We start from the raw sequence: 18,932 nt of genomic DNA on the forward strand, positions 1-18,932 counted from the left end.
TATTTTTACCAATACTGTTTTGATATGGATCTAGAAATTCTAGCTATAGCAATAAGGCAAGAAAAAAGTTGGGGAACTAAGAATAGAAAAACCCAGACATATTTTGTACTTTCTGTAGATAGCATATTTACTTAATGAATCCTGAAGATTTAACTAAAATTAATTGATACTTACCTTCAGTAAAGTAGCAGTATTTAAAATTAACCCCCCCAGAATTATCCATCTTTCAACATATTAACAACAAAAGAGCAGAAAGAGATACAAATATAGATAAATAATTGGAAGCATTAATTGTTTGTCTTTGGGACTTGCCAACTTAAGAAAAATGACAATGCTACTTAAATTAATGATTCAATGCTATTCCAAATTATCAAACAATTACTTTAAAACTGGGTCAGAAAACATGTGAAGGAACAAAAGGTCAAGAGTTTCAGCAGAAATAATGGAGGAAAGTAGAAAGGAAGGGGTATTTAAGTTTGTTCTTCAAAGCAATCATCATTAATATTAGTTGGAAATGGATTAAAAAATAGAAAAGTTAATTAATGGAACAGATTCGGTAAACCAAGACTCAGAAGAAACCAAATATAGCAAACAGCATTCAGTAAACCCAAGGACTCCAACTACATACTTTTGGGAAAATTAGAAAGTAATCTGACCTAATGACTGCTTTAACTATATTTCAAAAGTTAAATTGTTTTATTTCATTATTCAAATTTTCTTTAAAACTATATATCATTTATACAATTTGTTCTTTGATCTATATTCTTTGACCATATGTCACAATATCAAAAAGCAAATGACAAGAGTTTGGATAGAGATCATTTTCACAACTATTCATAAGGGAAGAGTTTTTGGTCAAATAAGGGACAGAAGGATCACATGAGATGAAATGGACAATTTTGATTACATAAAACTGAAAAGTTTTTATATAATCAAAATTAATGAAATTTAGAATTGGAAGTAAAACAACCAATTGGGGGAAAAAATTCGCAACAGATTTCTTTGAGAAAAGCTTAATAGCTGAGATATTTTAGAAACTGATACAAATATATAAGAATAAGAGCCATTCTCAAATAAATAGTCAGTTATTATGAATAGGAACTTCTCAATATATATATATTGTGGTGGAACTGTTATACTAAAGAAATGATGAGGAGGATGCTCTTAGAAAAATCTGAAAGACTTAACTGAAGTGAAATAACAAAACCATGAAAACATTGTATACAGTAAGAGCAATATCGTGTGATGATCAATTTTGAATGACATAGCTTTTCTCAGCAGTACAGAGTTTTAAGAGAAAGACTTAAGAACAATGCTATCTGGACAGCCAGGTGATGCAGTGGATAGAGCACTGGCCCTGGAATCAAGAGGAGATGAGTTCAAATCCACCCTCACCCACCTAGCTGTGTGACATTGGACAAGTCACTTAATCCTATTGTTTTGCAAAGACCAAAAAAAAAAAAAGAAAGAAAAGAAAAGAAAAATGCTATCCATTTTCAGAGAAAGAAATGATGGAATCAGAATGCAGGTTGAAGCATATATTTCCTTTATTTTACTTATTTTTTATCTGATTTCTTTCACAACATGACTAAAATGAAAATATGTTTTGCATGACTGCACACTTATAATCTATGTCAAATTGCTTGCCTTTTCAATGAGGGAGAAAGAGGAAAAAGTATTGGAAAGAGAATTTGGAATTCAAACAATTTTTAAAAACTAATGTTTAGAATTGATTTTACTGGGTGGAGTCAAGATGGCTTCAGGAGAACAGCCTTTCCTAGGAGCTTTCCAAAATATTTCAAAAACCTTAAAATTATGACTCTAAATTTTTGAGAGAAAGAACCCACAGAAAGATCCAGTGAGGCAATTTACCAGACCAAGGTAACCTGGAAAATAGTGGGAAGGCTCTGTTCCACATGGTTGGAGGGAGTAGCAGCATTCCAGAATGAAGGAGCTCCAGCCTTCTGGGAACAGCCCCAGGGCACCTGGGTCCCTCGCAGCAGAAGCAGTTTCCTGACCTGCCAACCCAGGGAGCACACCAAGCACAACTTGGAAGATCAGCAGGGAGACCTCTGCCAGAGCAGGTGAAGCCCAGGCCAGTGTGGCCCTCTTCAGGGAGACCATGGCCCTCAATGCAGCCCAGATCCCAGGAAACAGAAGCAGGCCCACAGAGCTGCCCAGCAGGGAGCCACCTGGCAGCTGCTTCCAGAGCATTCAGCCCACAGAAGTTAAGGGAGTGGGGGGATACTGTCAAGGTCTCTCCACTGTCCCTGAGACAGGACTCTGGGGCTTTGTCCATATTCAGACCCTGGTCACAGCCTAAGCCCCCATACTGTCATATAGAGCAGGGACTCTCCTCACAATTCCAGGGCAGAGGCATGTGCCTGTGGTCATCCACAGATCAGAGCACAGGCAGGAGAGCAGTCAAAGTCTCCCATAAGACCTTGAAGGAACCAAGGTCTTTGTGGGGGTCTCCCAATAATATTGCAAAGCTCAGGAAGCACTCCAAAACCAGGGCGCTGGGGAAATGAGTAAACAATTAAAAAAAAAGGAACTTGACCATAGACAATTACTTTGGTCTCATGAAGGATCAAAATACAGACTCAGAAGATGAAAAAGTCCAAGCTTCTGTATCTAAAGACTCTAAGAAATATAGAAGATGGGTTCAGTCTGTGACAGAGCTCAATAAAGGTTTTTGAAAATCAAGTAAAGGGGGTAGAGGAAAAATTGGGAAGAGAAATAAGAGAGGTGCAAGAAAAACATGAAAATGAGGTCAGTAGCTTACTCAAGGAGATCCAAAAAAATGCTGAAGAAAATAACATGTTAAAAACCAGCTTAGGTCAAATGGATAAAACAATCCAAAAAGTTAATGAGGAAAAGAATGCCTTAAAAAGCAGAATTGGCCAGATGGAAAAAGAGATAAGAAAGCTCTCTGAGAAAAACAAATCCTTCAGATGTAGAATGGAGCTAAAGGAAGCTGATGACTTTACAAGGAATCAAGACACTAAAATTCAACACCAAAGATTGAAAAACTAGAAGAAAATGTGAGATATCTTATTGAAAAAACAACTGATCTGGGCAACAGATCCCGAAGAGATAATTTAAAAATTTTTTGGGCTACCTGAAGGTCATAATCAGGAAGAGAGCCTTGACTTTATTTTTAAAGAATTTCTACAGGAAAACTGCCTTGATATCCTAGAAGCAGAGGTCAAAATAGAAATTGAGAGAATCCACTGATCTCCCCTGGAAAGAGATCCAAAAATAAAAATAAGCTCCCAGGAATCTTATAGCCAAGTTCCAGAACTCCCAAGTCAAAGAGAAAATAATACAAGCAGCCAGAAGGACATGATTCAGATATCATGGAGTTGCAATCAGGATCACATGGGACTTAGCAGCATTCAGTCTAAAGGCTTGTAGGGTTAGGGATATAATATTCTGGAAGGCAAAAGAGCTTGGATTACAACTAAGAATCCACTACCCAGGAAAACTGAACATCCTCTTCTGGGGAAAAGATGGATTTTCAGTGAAACAGGAGAATTTCAAATGTTTTTGTTGAAATGCCCAGAGCAGAATAGAAAGTTTGATCTTCAAGTACAGGACTCAGGTGAAGCATAAAGAGGGTGGACAAGAAAGGTAAATTATGAGGGATTTAATGATGATGAACTACATGAATTCCTGCATGGGAAGATGGTACTAATAATGCTTATATGAACCTTCTCATTTAATAGAGCAGGTAGAAGGAGCTTTTATAGATGAAGCACAAGAGAGAGCTGAATTTGAAGGTATAATATATTGTAAAAATGGAGTCAATGGTGAAAGGGAAATGTACTGGAAGTAAGAGAAAGAAGAGGTAGAATAGACTAAGATATTTCATGTAAAAGAGTCAAGAAATAGTTTTTGCCATGGTATGGAAGGGGGAAGTTGAGGGGGAATGAGGGAGCCTTCATTCACATCAGAAATGACTCAGAGAGGAAATAGCATACACACTCAATAGGGTATAGATATCTAGAAGAAAAAGGAGAGAAGGGGGATGGGGGAGGAGGGGAGACATAGGTGATAGAGGAGAGGGTAGATCATGGGAGAGGATAGTCAGATAAAACACATTTTCTTTTTTACTTTTTGTAAGATGGTGGGATTGGATTGCCTGTCTGTGACTGAGGGGCTGGGTGGTTGCTGGGTCTGGGGTGGGATGTAGGCTTGGGGCCTCTTGGCTGCCCCAAAGCACATTTTTGAAGAGGAACAGTTAAAGGAGAGAGAAAATATATAAATGATAGTGGGGAGGAATGGATGGAAGGAATTACAATCCACAACAGCAACTGTGAAAAAATATGAAAGTAATTTTTTTGATGGACTTATGATAAAGAATTCTGTCCACCCCAGAGACAGAGCGATGGTATCTGAACATGGACTGAAGTACATTTTTTTTTCTCTCTTTATTTCTCATGAGATTTTACATTTTTGTGGGGGGGGTATGTTTACTCTTACAATGAGAATATTTTAGTAATGTGCAAATAAATAAAAAAGAAAGAACATTAAAAAAAAGAATTGGGGGCAGCTAGGTGATGTAGTGGCTAGAGCACCTGCCCTGGAGTCAGGAGGACCTGAGTTCAAATGTGAATGCTCATAAATACTTTGGCCACATAGTGAGAAGCCAGGATACATTGGAAAATACTCTAATATAGAGAAAGATAGAAAGCAAAGGGTAGAGGGGAAAGGAGGGGAATGAGACAGGTAGTGTCATGAAAGCAACAGACACAATAATTACCTAGCTGTGTGACCTTGGACAAGTCACTCTTAATCCCATTGCCTTAAATAAATAAAAAGAATTTTGAAAAGCATTGATTTTACAGGTGATTGGGGACAAATAAAAAACTAATTAAAAATAAGAAATTATAATGCTCCAAATCCCTAATAAGAGAAGTTATATTAAAACAACTGAATTTCTATCTCATACTAATCAAATTAGCAAACATGACAAAAGCAAAACAAGAGCTGTTAAAGATGTTGAGGGTAGACCAAAGGGCTCAGCAGAAAACCCCTTGTAATAAGGACTCCATGATGAGAGAACATGGAAGAATAAGTAGTTTTGGTCACATATAATTCCTAAACAAGTGCCTTATTACTTTTGTACTACACTTGTTTGTTTGTTTGTTTGTTTTTAGGTTTTTGCAAAGCAATAGGGTTAAGTGGCTTGCCCAAGGCCACAAGGCTAGGTAATTATTAAGTGTCTGAGGCCAGATTTGAACCCAGGTACTCCTGACTCCAGGGCCAGTGCTTTATGCACTACACCACCTAGCTTCCCCTTTTACTACATTTGTATGTACTCTACCCATGGATTCTGTGTATATTTGTGAGAAAAATACTCCAGTTTTAAAGAGGAAATATTTTGTAGCTACAATTTTTACTACATCCTCTTAGTAAATGCCCTTGCTAAGAGCTAATCAATCAGCTAGTTGGCTGACTGCTAATGAAAGTACATTAGTGGGGTGGCTAGGTGGCACAGTGGATAGAGCACTGGCCCTGGAGTCAGGAGTACCTGGGTTCAAATCTGGTCTCAGACACTTAATAATTACCTAGCCATGTGGCCTTGGGCAAACCACTTAACCCCATTGCCTTGCAAAAAAACCTAAAAAAAAGTATATTAGTTGAGACTTGTGAGCTACTATGGTAGAAACAGCCACTCACAGGGTATCACTAAACCCAAGGAAATATATGCCCTTTCTGGGACCCACTCCATTAGTGACTCTGTAACTCAAAGGAAATAAGGAGGAGCCCAGAATAAGTGCTAAACTTTTAAAAGGCTGTAAATGTTAGAATCCTGGTTATTCAAAAAACAGGAAGAAAAGATGTTTGTACATGGGAAAAAACATGTTTGCTGATGATAGTCAAGTTTATAATAAAAAAAGAAAATTAAGATTCAGTATATGTTTTTCAGTTGACCTAAGACAGGAGAGGTATCTATATACACATACACATCTTCAGCCCCATTACCTCTGGGCATCCTATTAAGGATATGGCTATTTCCTAATAATCAGCTCTAGCTTCTAGAATGGCAGAGGCATGATACCACTCCCCCCCACCCTTTTCCCTTAGACCTCTTCTTTAGGTAAAAGAATGGTTAGAAGATACAGCACATCTAGCCTTCCCTTGTCAGTCTTAGTTGGACTAGAAGGAAAGTTGAGAACTAATGCTTTCATATTGTGATGCTTTTGAGAAGACTTTTCAGAGTCTCTTGAGCAGAAAAAAAATCAAATCATTTAATATTTAACAAAATTAAATCAGACTATTCATTGAAAGGACAAATACTAAAACTGAAGCTTAAATACTTCGACCACATTGTGAGAAGCCAGGATACATTGGAAAATACCCTAATGCAGAGAAAGATAGAAAGCAAAAGGTGGAGGGGAAATGAGGGGATGAGACAGGTAGTGTCATGAAAGCAACAAACATGATCTTGGACAGACTATGGGAAAGGAGAGGTTGTGCTTTGTGTTGCAATGGTCCATGGCAACATGAATAACAGGACAAGAATGAACAAAAAATAAAATGATTGTCTTATTGGCTCTTAGAAATATTCCTAGAGGGGCAGCTAGGTGGCGTAGTGGATAAAGCACTGGCCTTGGAGTCAGGAGTACCTGGGTTCAAATCTGGTCTCAGACACTTAATAACTACCTAGCTGTGTGGCCTTGGGCAAGCCACTTAACCCCATTTGCTTTGCGAAAAAAAGAAAAGAAAAGAAATATTCCTAGAGAATGACAAAGAGTGATATTTTGCTTGTCAGTTGGATAAAAGGCAAAGGTTTCTGGCTGTTCAGTTTCCTTATTTTAGTCTTACTCCCAAGGTGTTGTATATGTATTCTTTATGAGCAAAAAAATTCTCCCCTCAGTTCTACTCTGCTCCTTTGCAATATAACAAAGTACATTGCCTGTGGAAGAGTTGACAGGAACCCAGGGAATGTGATAGATAACAGATAAGTGTTCAGACCAGGGCTTAAAGAGGTAATTGGAAAAAAATGTGTTCTCTCAAACTAACTTGAATTTATTCTGCATTTACATGTATCTATCCGTTTATTGTTGTTCAGCCATTTCAATCATGTCTGACTCTTCGTGAACCCATTTAGGATTTTCTTGGCAAAGATATTGGAGTGATTTACCATTTCTTTCTCTACCTCATTTTATAGATGAGGAAACTGAGGCAAAAAAGATAGAGTGCCTTGCCCAGAGGCTGAATTTATACTCAGATCTTCCTGACACCAATCCTGGAGCTCTATCTATTGCACATAGTACCCCTAACCTGGCAAATAGCAAGTACTTAGTAAATGCTTAGTTATTCACCAATTGATAAATGATGAAAAGATATGAGCAGTTTTCAAATGAGGTTATCAATGTTATCTAGTTAAATCATGTTTTAGAAAATGTCCTAATTTCACTATTGATAGGAGAAATACAGGTTTGAACACTTCTGAGTTACTACTTTACACTGTTGATTGGCTAATAGGACAGAAAGAGAAAATGGAAAATGAGACATGAATATACTGTTGGAGGAGTTGTAGAATGATTCAACAATTCTGTAGAGCAATTTGGAACTACCAGTGCCACTTCTAGGTCTATATTCCAGAAGATATGAAAAAACAGGAAGGAAAGGGACCTATATGTATAAGGATAGCAACACTTTTCTGGTGGCAGGAAGCTGGAAACTGAGGGGATGATCATCAGTTGTAGAATGGCAAAACAAATTGTGGTATGTGATTAAGATAATATCCTATTCTGTTATAAGAAATGATGATAGGATGCTCTCAGGAAAAAAAAACCCATAAATGCAGATGCAATGGGAAATGTTCTATATACAAAGTAACAGCAATGTTGTAGGATGATCAGCTGTGAATCATTTACTTTTTCTCAGCAGTGCCGTGATCCAAGAGAACTCTGAAGGACTTATGATAAAGAATACTATTGGGGCGGCTAGGTGGCACAGTGGATAGAGCACTGGCCTTGGAGTCAGGAGTACCTGAGTTCAAATTCAGCCTCAGACACTTAATAATTACCTAGCCGTGTGGCCTTGGGCAAGCCACTTAACCCCATTGCCTTACAAAAACTAAAATAAAAAAAAAAAGAATACTATCCTTCTAGAGACAGAGCTTATAGTGTCTGAGTACAGATTGAAGCATACTTTTTTTAACTTTATTTTTTGTGAAATTTATCTTTTTGGGGGGTGTTATTTTACTTTTACAACATGATTATTGTGATAATTTTTCATGACTAAACATTTAACCTCTATCAAATAACTTCTTTTTTTTCCTCAATGACAGGGTATGGGGTGGAAAGAAAGGAGAGAATTCATAACTCAATGTTTTTTTGTTTTGTTTTTTAGGTTTTTGCAAGGCAAACGGGGTTAAGTGGCTTGCCCAAGGCCACACGGCTAAGTAATTATTAAGTGTCTGAGACAGGATTTGAACCCAGGTACTCCTGACTCCAGGTCGGGTGCTTTATCCACTACACCACCTAGCCACCCCTTAACTCAATGTTTTAAAAGTGAATATTGACATTTGTTTTTGCCTGTAACTGGGGGTGGGGTGGGAATTAAGTAAAATAAAATACAAAATAAATGCTTTGAGATAATGGAGAGCCAAGTGGTAAGTTCAATTTTCACCCTATATCCCACTAGTTACCAAAATATCAGGGAAAGATTCCTAGAGAAAGTCCTAGAGAAGGAGAGATAGATTATTAGGCTTCAAGTTTGGGGAGAAAGGACAGAAATTTAGAATAAAAAATAAAACTTTGCAACTTTATTAAAGTTTACTTTTGACATTCACATCATAGTTAAAAGCAAGCTAAACCCCAGCCTTCACTAAGCAAGGCTATAATCAGTATTGTCTTCTCCATCCCCTTGTCCAGTAGAGTAACTGTGGAGTCTTAATTGTTCTAGATGCTAAGGCTTAGGCCTCACCCCTTTCAGTAGGTTCTAGAACCTACTGCCCACCCTCCTTATCTAAAACACTCTGAACTGGTACTGACATTGGATCTGCTACAATGATGACCCCAGTAGCAGCTGGTGAGCCTTGCTTTATATAGATAACTTTGGGTGAATGGGACTGCTCAAGGCTGCCAGGCCCTAGGTTAGCTCTAAAACGTTTGCTGGTCTAGAAAAAAATGAATCTTCTTCAAGTACTCTGAAAAATTCCATAAGAATTTATTCTTGGGGTGGCTAGATGGAATAATTACCTAGCTGTGTAGCCTTGGGCAAGCTACTTAACCCCGTTTGCCTTGCAAAAACCTAAAAAAAAAAAAAAGAATTTATTCTTAAATTAACTGCTGACATCTGGGCTAGTGTCATATGTCCTCCCTCATTCTGACTCTGGTCAAATGGGATCATCTGGTTGCTCAGGCTTGGGGGGGCATCCCAGTCTCATCTTCTTTACCAGCCATTTGGATTCTGTTAAGTGTGCTTTAAATAAACCCTCTCTTCTATGATAGATTTCACTAGTTTTTCAAATATTGCCAGTTTCATCTAGGTTGTTTGAATTGAGTGCTCAGCAAATTTGTTTCCTTTCTGTCCTTGGGGAACTCTTAGACAAGTACTCCAGAGAAAGCCAAAAGATTCTATCTCCTACTGTATGCTAGCCAATGTTTGTCTGTTGATCAAAGAGTATCTTGGCAGCTGCTGCTGCTGCTACAACCCTGTGATCTTTTTTTTTTTTTGACTAGACTGTGCCCAGAAGTGAGTCTTTTTCTTGGACCAGTCTGCATTGTCTTCCCCCCCCCCCCCCATTGACAGGAAAGTCTTCCCCTTACCTGCATGAGCATTAAGCCTGGTTGAATTGCAAAAATGTGCTGCTTGTCAAGGTTTTCCAGATAGCTTTTTCTTCTTGCTATGTCCTCCTTAAGGCCTCTTCTAACCCATCTTCTCCTGTACAACTGAACACAGATCTTAACTTGGGGTTGACTGGCACTTAGGATGTGGCTGAGATTATAGGCTGATGACTTTCTTCCATCTTCAAAGTACTTTATTCAGGAGACCAGTACACCTTCAAATAGTGACTGCACAAATGCTGAGGGATATATGCAAGATAAGCTAGAGCTACAAAAAGAAAGAAAGAAAGAAAGAAAGAAAGAAAGAAAGAAAGAAAGAAAGAAAGAAAGAAAGAAAGAAGATCTATATGTACAAAAATATTTATAGCAACTTTTTTTTTTTTGGCAAGGTAATGGGGTTAAAGTGGTTTGCCCAAGGCCACACAGCTAGGTAATTATTAAATGTCTGAGGTTGGATTTGAACTCAGGTACTCCTGACTCCAGGGCTGGTGCTCTATCCACTATGCCACCTAACTGCCCCCATAGCAGTTCTTTTTGTAGTGGCAAACAGTTGAAAATTGAAGGGATGCCTATCAATTGAGCTGAACACATTGTAGTATATGAATGTGATGGGATACTATTGTTCTGTAAGAAGTCATGGCAAGTGGATTTCAGAGTGAAATGAGCAGAACCTGGAGAACATAGTGCACATTTAACAGCGCCATTGTGTGAAAACCAACTATGGTAGACTTAGCTCTTTTCAACAGTACAATGATCAAAGACAATTCCAAGACTTGCAATGAAAAATACCATCCATATCCAAAGGAAGAATTTTGGAGTCTGAAGACAGACTAGAGCATACTATTTTAACTTTTAAAAATTTTTTTTTTCTCATTTTTTTTTTACTTTTTATTCTGATTCTTCTTTTACAACATGACTAATATGAAACTATATTTAACATGATTGTACATAGATAGCCTGATATAAACTGATATAGTTTATATATCAGTAAACTGATATAGTTTACTTTTTATCAAGAGAGGGAAGGGATGAAGACATAAAAATGTAAAAACGCAAAATCTTACAAAACATGGATGTTGAAGCCAATCTTTACATGTAATTGGAAAAAACTAAATATTTTTTTTAAATGAGTTGGATCTATTTTGGTTCTTGGTTTGTTTTGATAGTTGTTGAAAAGTTGTAGTATGATAGTTGGCAGAAATTTACAAGGTAAAAACAGTAATTAAATAGAACTGAGATTCAGAGCACCCCTAAAATTTGGAGAGATACCTTCAATGGGAGGCATAGTCAACATTAATCTGTGGTTTTCTAAATCAGTGTGTGGTCTGCTGGGATGCATTTCTACAGTTAGGCCTTCCATATTTAGAGAATTAGGAATATGGTATCCCTGGAGGATCTGCAAAAGTCTCATAAAATTTTGTAGCCTTTCCTTCTGTCAAATTGTACTAAGTTTTTATAATATATTCTGGCCCAAATTTGCATTCTTAGCTTCTACTTAAGAGTTATAAATCTGAATGTTGTCTATGTGTAAAAATGTCAATTTGTCATATCACAAGCTGCCCTTCTCCATTTCAGTGTTGACTTAAGTGTCAATGCTATCTGGTCCACCTTGAAAATAGCATCAATGAATTCTTTTACTTGGATCAACATATCACAAGATAACAGACATCTTGGATAAAGGAGAAAAAAATCCTGTTTGTAAACATTCCCTCTCCAGCCTAAGTATGATTCTTATCACAAATATAACTTATGAGAGAATCATAATGTATAACTATGTTATGTATATGAAATCTCATTGACTGCCTAAACTCAGTTTTATGACTCTGTCCTTGCAGTATAAAATATACCTCAGGAACTTTTCATTAGGGTTGCCATCACTAATAAAGGAAGCCTATAGGTTTTTTAGGTAAATCTTAGAGAACAAACTTCATGTATAACCTTCTTGTTATTTCATTTTCAGACCAAAATAATTAGCCATTTCCTATCAAAGAAGTCGGATAAAGTATGTTGATATCATTTAATGCTATATATATATATATAGTTTATGCATTTCTGAGTTTCTAAACTTTTTCTGTGTCATCTGCTGGCCTTTATATGTCATCTGTGAACTGTAACCCCACTTACCTTGCCAAAAAATTTGCATTCAATTTCTTATGCCAACCCACAAGATGTTGAAACAGCAATAGGGAAGGTCATAATGTTGAAGGGATAACTGTATTCAGTTTGACCCTTCTGCTTTAGGCCTGTGATATTACCTTTAATGCTAAATTTCACCCACAAGGGTATTTTTTCACTTGAGGTTACTTACGATTCAACCCCTTTTCCATCAGATCAGCACAGTGCTCAGCATATAATAGGTAATTAATTAAAACTTGTTATCTTGCTTTGTAGTCTGTATAACTCACAGTACATTAAGAAGTCCAGATTTTTACTTCTGAATCATGATTGGTTCCTAAGTTCCTCTTTTTACTCTAGGGTCATATAGTCTTTGTTATTCTCTTTAGAACAGATCCTGGGACACCTGTTCTACTACTGTTTCCATCTGTCTCCTCCAAAACCCTTGAGGAATCTCTTTCACTACTGTGTAACTACTTCTTCATGACTAACAGGATCAGGGCCTAAGGTGTTTGTTAGGGATGAGGTGATACTCCCCAACCCCACCCTAATCCTCAGGGGTCCAAGTCTGTTCTCTAGTTGATACTTTGCTCAGCTCTCCATCTCTGCTCAGCTCTTCAAGAGGCAGAGTCTGAAGGTAAGACTCAGTTATCCTCAATTGGACCCATAAAGTACAAAGGCAAGGGTACTTTTCAGTCCAAAAAGGAAACACGGGGGCAGTTAGGTGGTGTAATGAATAGAGCACCGGCCCTGGAGTCAGGAGGACCTGAGTTTAAATCTGGCCTCAGACACTTAATAATTACCTAGCTGTGTGACCTTGGTCAAGTCACTTAGCCCCATTGCCTTGCCAAAAAAAACCCCTAAAAACAAAAGGAGACACAACTAACCTCAGTCCTGGTGGGTAAGGACTGAATCCAGTATATAGTCCCTATATCACTTAGCAAATAACTAATCAATATGTTGAATTAACAAAAACAACAAACATCAGGAGTATCCAGAAAATGTTTCTTAAGAGTGAAATATTATTTACTCCAAGAAGATCAAGATTATCACTCTAACCTAATCAAAGGACAATGACATTAAGCTGACTTACATCCTCTTTTAGGTTCAAACTCACACGAAACAATTCTCTTTCCAACTCTCACATACACATTTCCCCCCTTTCTCTCTTCCCTCAGTGGTACTAATCTTGCTGACATCCAATTTGAAGCAAAATATACTGGTCTTCTCCTTGGGGTCCAAGAACAATTCCTAAGGTCCTAGCCAGCAGGGCAGGGCTTCTTCACCTGGGCTCCATAGATTCCCAAGGAAGCTGTTTTAGGGTGCCAATGAATTAGAGAAAAAGTTACATCTTTATTTGGATGTTCCTTTGTAATCGTATGGATTTTGTTCAAAAAAGGAAAGGATTTGTAGTTTTTTCACCAGGTTAGCAAAAGAGTCTATGGCACAAGAAAAGTTAAGGAGCCTTGTATTATTAGGGAGCTATGGCATTTTTCAGTCAAAGAGAATTAGAGGGAAGAACCTTTTCCTAACACTCACTACTATTAAAGAGACAGAAGAACCAGATATGTGTCATATTCAGACCATTAATTCAATAGATGAAAATGCATTGTTATTTGTTATGATGTTATGTTATTATTTATGTCCTACAAACTACCTTTTATGTACCAGACACCATGGATAAAAAAACAGAACCAAAAATCCCACCTCTCAACACATACCCAATCCCCTTCACTGTTGAAATTTTTGTTTTACTCTCTTCATTTTCATCTAATTTTACTCAGATATACCTATTGGGAGATAAGAGAAACTATACAAGAAGACATACAGTGTGATTTATATCTAATTCATCTAAGGAGAGTTGTAGGCCTTTCTCCACTACTTATGCCTACTCCCAATCATTCCTCCCCTAACACAGTTCTGAAAAAGATTCAGGCTCACACATCTCTGATCCCTAAGACAATGTAATAGGACCTAGTTTGGTTGCAGATTTGGGCACATTTCTAGATCCAAATTTGGCTGTGGATTTAGGCACATTTCTGGGTTCAGGTTCTGATCCAGGTTTGGTTGGAGGTTTAAACACATGTGCAAGTTCAGCTTCAGGTTCAAATTTTGTTATAGATGTAGGCATATTTCTGGGTTCAGGTCCAAGCTCAGGTGCAGGGTTAGCTAGCATGTTCAGTTTCAACTTCGTCTTGGGTGGCTTTGGGCAGGGCTCAGTTGGAACCTTGGGCTTAGCTTTGGCTTTTTCTTATCTTCAGACATGTTTTTACCTATATCTGGGACCTCAAACAACACAGGAGATTAAGCAAGGAGGGGGTGCAGAAAAGAAATGAAGTGATAATAAAACCAGACAAAAATTCTAATAACAAGAGACAACTGGGACTAGAAAGACTGTGTTTGCCCACTTTGCTTATTGATGAGGATTTGACCTCTTAACTCTCCCTCTAACAAACCATTTGGCAATTTCTGCTGTTAATTTGTGGTTAATTGGCCTCACCCTTGTGTCTTTTCTTAGCACTTGAATGCCCTTTCTTGCTCTCCCCCGGAATCCAGTTAATTATCTTTGGGGGCAGGGTGAAGGGAAATGGGGGGGTACACGTGGAGACAGAGGAAAAGGGATAATATAGCAATAATCACAATCCTAAATTAGTTGATTCTCTACCTCCATCATTGTCCCTGGAATGAGCAGAAAAGAAAGTTTAATTGATGAATCAAGAACCAGAGTCCTTTTACCTTTTCCTCAGTCTTCCTGTCCTACTCTTTCTCTCTAAGGTGTAATAAATAACTTTTTTTACATAGTTGTGAAGAAGGCATTTTGTATTGTAAACTATCAAAATGTGAATTATTACTGACAATTGTGTGGGTCACTCCCCTTCCTTCCTGGACAAAGTCAACAACTGGTTCACAATTTTTCTCCCCAACTCCAGTCCTCCTATTAGGAGACTTCCTTCTTCTTCAAGCACCCTAACTACTTAGTTCCTCAACCAATTCACTTTCCAAAATATCTTATCCATACAAAGATGGTTATCTTCTTGTTCTGGCTATTATTTACAAATTCATAAAGACTATCAATGAATTCCTTTATCTGACCTTAGTCCAACAGCTTTCCACCTCTGCCTGATTTTCCAAATCATCTAGTAATACTTTGATCTGCAATAAGAATTCTGATATCACCATAATAGCTCTCCACCTCTGCCTCTGACTTCCCTTATCACACCCTACTGTTAGTCCTTACCATGTCCTCCAAACCCCTGACACTCATTTTCTCTTCTGCCAATCAGTCAGTCTTTTCTTTCCTCCATCTTGAGCCCTTGGGGAACCAGTTCAGCTATACTCTATCCTCTCCCTGGATGCCTTATATCACTGATTTCACTTTGCCAATCTGCAATCATGGATGACTCTTACCATCTGTCACTTTTGCTCTTAAATGTTTGCTGCTGAATGAAGATGGATAAAATCATACAACTGTTCTGTCTACAAGAAAATTTTATTATACAACCTCAACTGAGCCCTCACTTCTGATAGGCAATCAATCCTACTATACCTCTCTTTATCAACTTACTATCTCAATTTTCCACAATGGCTCTTCTAAATCTTTTCATTTCTTCTCAAGCTCCCCATGGCTCTTCCTTTCTCCCCCATCTCAGCTGAGATCCTTGCTTCAGAAAAAATTGGGACCATTCACCATGAGATCCTTCTCTTCTCCTCCTCTCTTCCTCATCTCATATAACTCAGATACTTTCTGCCACACTTTCCTCCTTCACTCCTATCACCCATGAAGAGGTGATCTTACTCCTTACCAAAGCTTAGCCCCCTCCCTACCCAAGTGGTCCCTTTCTATCCCATCTCCTCCTCCTGTCATTTCTACTCTGTTATTTATCTTCAGCCTCTCCTTGTCTACTGATTCCTTCCCTATTGCCCACATATATATCCATATTTCCTCCATCCTCAAAGAACTCTCTCTCTTTTTTTTTTTAGATTTTTGCAAGGCAAATGGGGTTAAGTGGCTTGCCCAAGGCCACACAGCTAGGTAATTATTAAGTGTCTGAGGCCGGATTTGAACCCAGTTACTCCTGACTCCAAGGCCGGTGCTTTATTCACTATGCCACCTAGCCGCCCTCAAAGAATTCTCTTGATCCTTATATCCTTGCTAATTATTGTATTATTTCTGCCCTTGTTATATAAGCTCCTTGAAAAGGCCCTCCACAATAGGTGCCTCTGCATTTTTTCCTTTCATTCCTCAACCCCTTACAATATCCAACCTCATCCATTAAATTCTGCCAAAACTACTCTCTCCAAAATTACCAGTGATCTCTTAATTGCCAAATAAAAAGTCTTTTCTCAGGTTTCATTCTTCTTGGACTTCTCTGCAGCCTTTAACTCTGGATCATTCTGTCCTCCTTGATACTCTATCTCTGGTGGTACTCTAGTCTATCCACTCCATCTCAGTTTCCTTTGCTGGATCCCCACCCAGATCACACCCTGTAACTATAGGTGTCTCTCAGGGTTCTGTCCTAAACCCTATTCTCTTCTATCCTCCTTCATTTGTGATCTCCTCATGGATTTTCATGGCTTTAATTAGCATCTCTTTGTTAACGATTCTTATATCTATCTATCCTGCCCTCAGCTTGATGCTGACCTCCCATCTCCCTCTTCCTTTCAGACAGCTCAAACTGGATGTCCAGGAGACATATTAAATGTGTCCAAAACCAAATTGATGCTGAGCAAAGTGAGCAGACCCAAGAGAACATTGTCCAAATTAACAACATTGTGAAATGATCAACTATGATGGATACAGCTCCTCTTAGCAGATCAAGGACAACCCTTAGAGACTGCTATTAACAATGTCAACTACATCCAGAGGAAAAAACTACAAAGTTTGAATGCATACTATGTTCACTTTTTAAAAACTTCTTTTATTGTTTTCCTTCTTTTTCTTTCCTTTTAGTTCTAATTCCTCTTTCACAACACAACTAACATGTTAAACATAAATGTATATATACTACTTTTACCAGTTTGAAGAGAGAGAAGGGAAGGTGATAGAAAAATGTGGAATTCATTAATTTCCCAAATGGATGAATGTTGAAAAACTATCATTGCATGTAATTGGAAAAATAAAATAAAATTCAATTAAAAAAAGAACTTTCAGTAACTCCCTATTGTCAGTAGGATGAAATTCAAATTTCCTTTATCTGAAAAATAAAGTCCCTTAAAATAGAATTCCAGTCTTTCCAGATGTCATTCCTCATAGCTAACTTTACTTTCTAACCAATGTCCTTTTATTCATCTCTAAATATAACACTGCTACCTTCTACCTCTGAGCCTTTGCATTAGCTATGCCCTCCCTGCAAAACCAAAAAAAATTTTTTACTGTATTTTAATTAGGTTTATCCTATTTTAATTAGGTATTTTAATTAGGTTTAATTACATTTACCCATGCACAATAGACCCTCCCCAGACCCTCCCCTGGTTCAAAGACTATTGTGAGAGAACTCACTTGGTCAGGAATCTGTTTCAGTTAGCCTTTATTATTCCTTTTCTTTTTTTTTTAGATTTTTCAAGGCAATGGGGTTAAGTGGCTTGCCCAAGGCCACATGGCTAGGTAATTATTAAGTGTCTGTGGCTATATTTGACTCCAAGGCCAGTGCTCTATCCACTGTACCACCCAGCCAACCCACCTTTATTATTCCTAAAAATTCTCAGTCAAGAAACAAGAGGTCTAAGCTAGTTGACTGACTATAGGAGGGAAGGGAATCGCTTGTAAAGAAAAATTTTGGATCTTAGGTACCCATAGGTTAGGGAATTTTCCATTTGCAAAGTTGAAAAGTATGGAGCTCTCAGGAAAGGAGAGGGAGCCAGGAACCTTTGAGATAAGTAGAGAGATTATGCTCTGCTGGGAAGTTAGTATCCCTTACATCAGTAATTCTCTATCTGGGGTATCCACCCATAGCTAGGTACTCTAATATTACAGTTAACTCTTTCATTTAAAATCCAAAGTAAGCACTTCAGTTAACCCTATCACTGCTACCTACCCCCTGCTCCTGGAAGGCAGGGAAGGATTGTTTCATTTCTGCCTTTCTATTGGTCTCCAGAGTCTAACACATAATGCTTCTAGCATATAGTAAGCAGCCCACAAATATTTGTTGGATTGAATTAAGCACTATCAATATTTGGAATATAATGCCAGGGAACAAATGGATGGGATGAATCAGTTCCCAAGAGTCTGATTTGAGTTCTAGTTCTGCTCCATACAGCTATGTGGAAATTTACTGAGTTTTTATTCCCTCATCATATTTCACATTAATAGGGTGTTTTAAAGGTTAAAAAAAGATTTCCTTTCAACAACTCTTTGAGGTAGGTTATGCAAATACTATAATTCCCATTTTTATAAATGAAAAAATTGAGGCTAGAAGAGTGAAATTCTGTGTCAAAGCTGGAATTTAAACTTAGGTTCCTCCTGACTTAAAGATCAATGTGCTTTGTACTGTCCCTGTATATTTCTACCCATCTATAAAATTCAGAGGTTTCATTTTCTAGTTAACCTCTAGCTCTAATATTCTGTGATTCCATAATTTAGCTATCACAGAATCACAGAGCTAGGAGAGACCTTAGAGTATTTATTCATGTAAACTCATAAAGTCCTCACCACCCTGACCCTGGACCTAATTAATCCCCTATTCTAGGGTTAGGAAAATGGTAACGGGTTAAGAGATATCACCAGAAGCCACAGGGCAGCCTGAGGGAGGGACAGGAGGCAATATGGGATAAGTAAGTCAAATCACCCCCACCACCATCTGGACTACCATCTCCCCCGAGACCCTGAGAAAGATAAAGCAGGACCCTGAGCCCAGGACCCCAAAAGCCTTGGGAATAGCAGACTTCTAGCCCAGTACCCTAAATCACCCCTAGGAAGGACCTTGTGGAGATGCAGCCTAGCCACAGCTCCTCCAGCTGCCTCAGCAATAAGTACCCCAAAAAAGAAAGGTCTTAGCATATGGTCAAAAG

The 18,932-nt window shown here is 38.0% G+C and overlaps 1 long non-coding RNA gene across 1 annotated transcript in view; it reads left to right on the plus strand.

The window, feature by feature from the left end:
- Positions 1 to 17,172, plus strand: part of LOC141507504 (uncharacterized) — a 46,819-nt gene extending 29,647 nt beyond the window's left edge. Inside the window, exon 6 of the long non-coding RNA XR_012474174.1 lies at positions 16,591 to 17,172. This is a non-coding gene — a long non-coding RNA (uncharacterized LOC141507504). The remainder of the gene's footprint in view (positions 1 to 16,590) is intronic.
- The last annotated feature ends 1,760 nt before the right edge of the window (positions 17,173 to 18,932 follow it).

Source organism: Macrotis lagotis, chromosome 1, assembly GCF_037893015.1.
Source record: "Macrotis lagotis isolate mMagLag1 chromosome 1, bilby.v1.9.chrom.fasta, whole genome shotgun sequence".
NCBI lineage: Eukaryota > Metazoa > Chordata > Mammalia > Peramelemorphia > Peramelidae > Macrotis > Macrotis lagotis.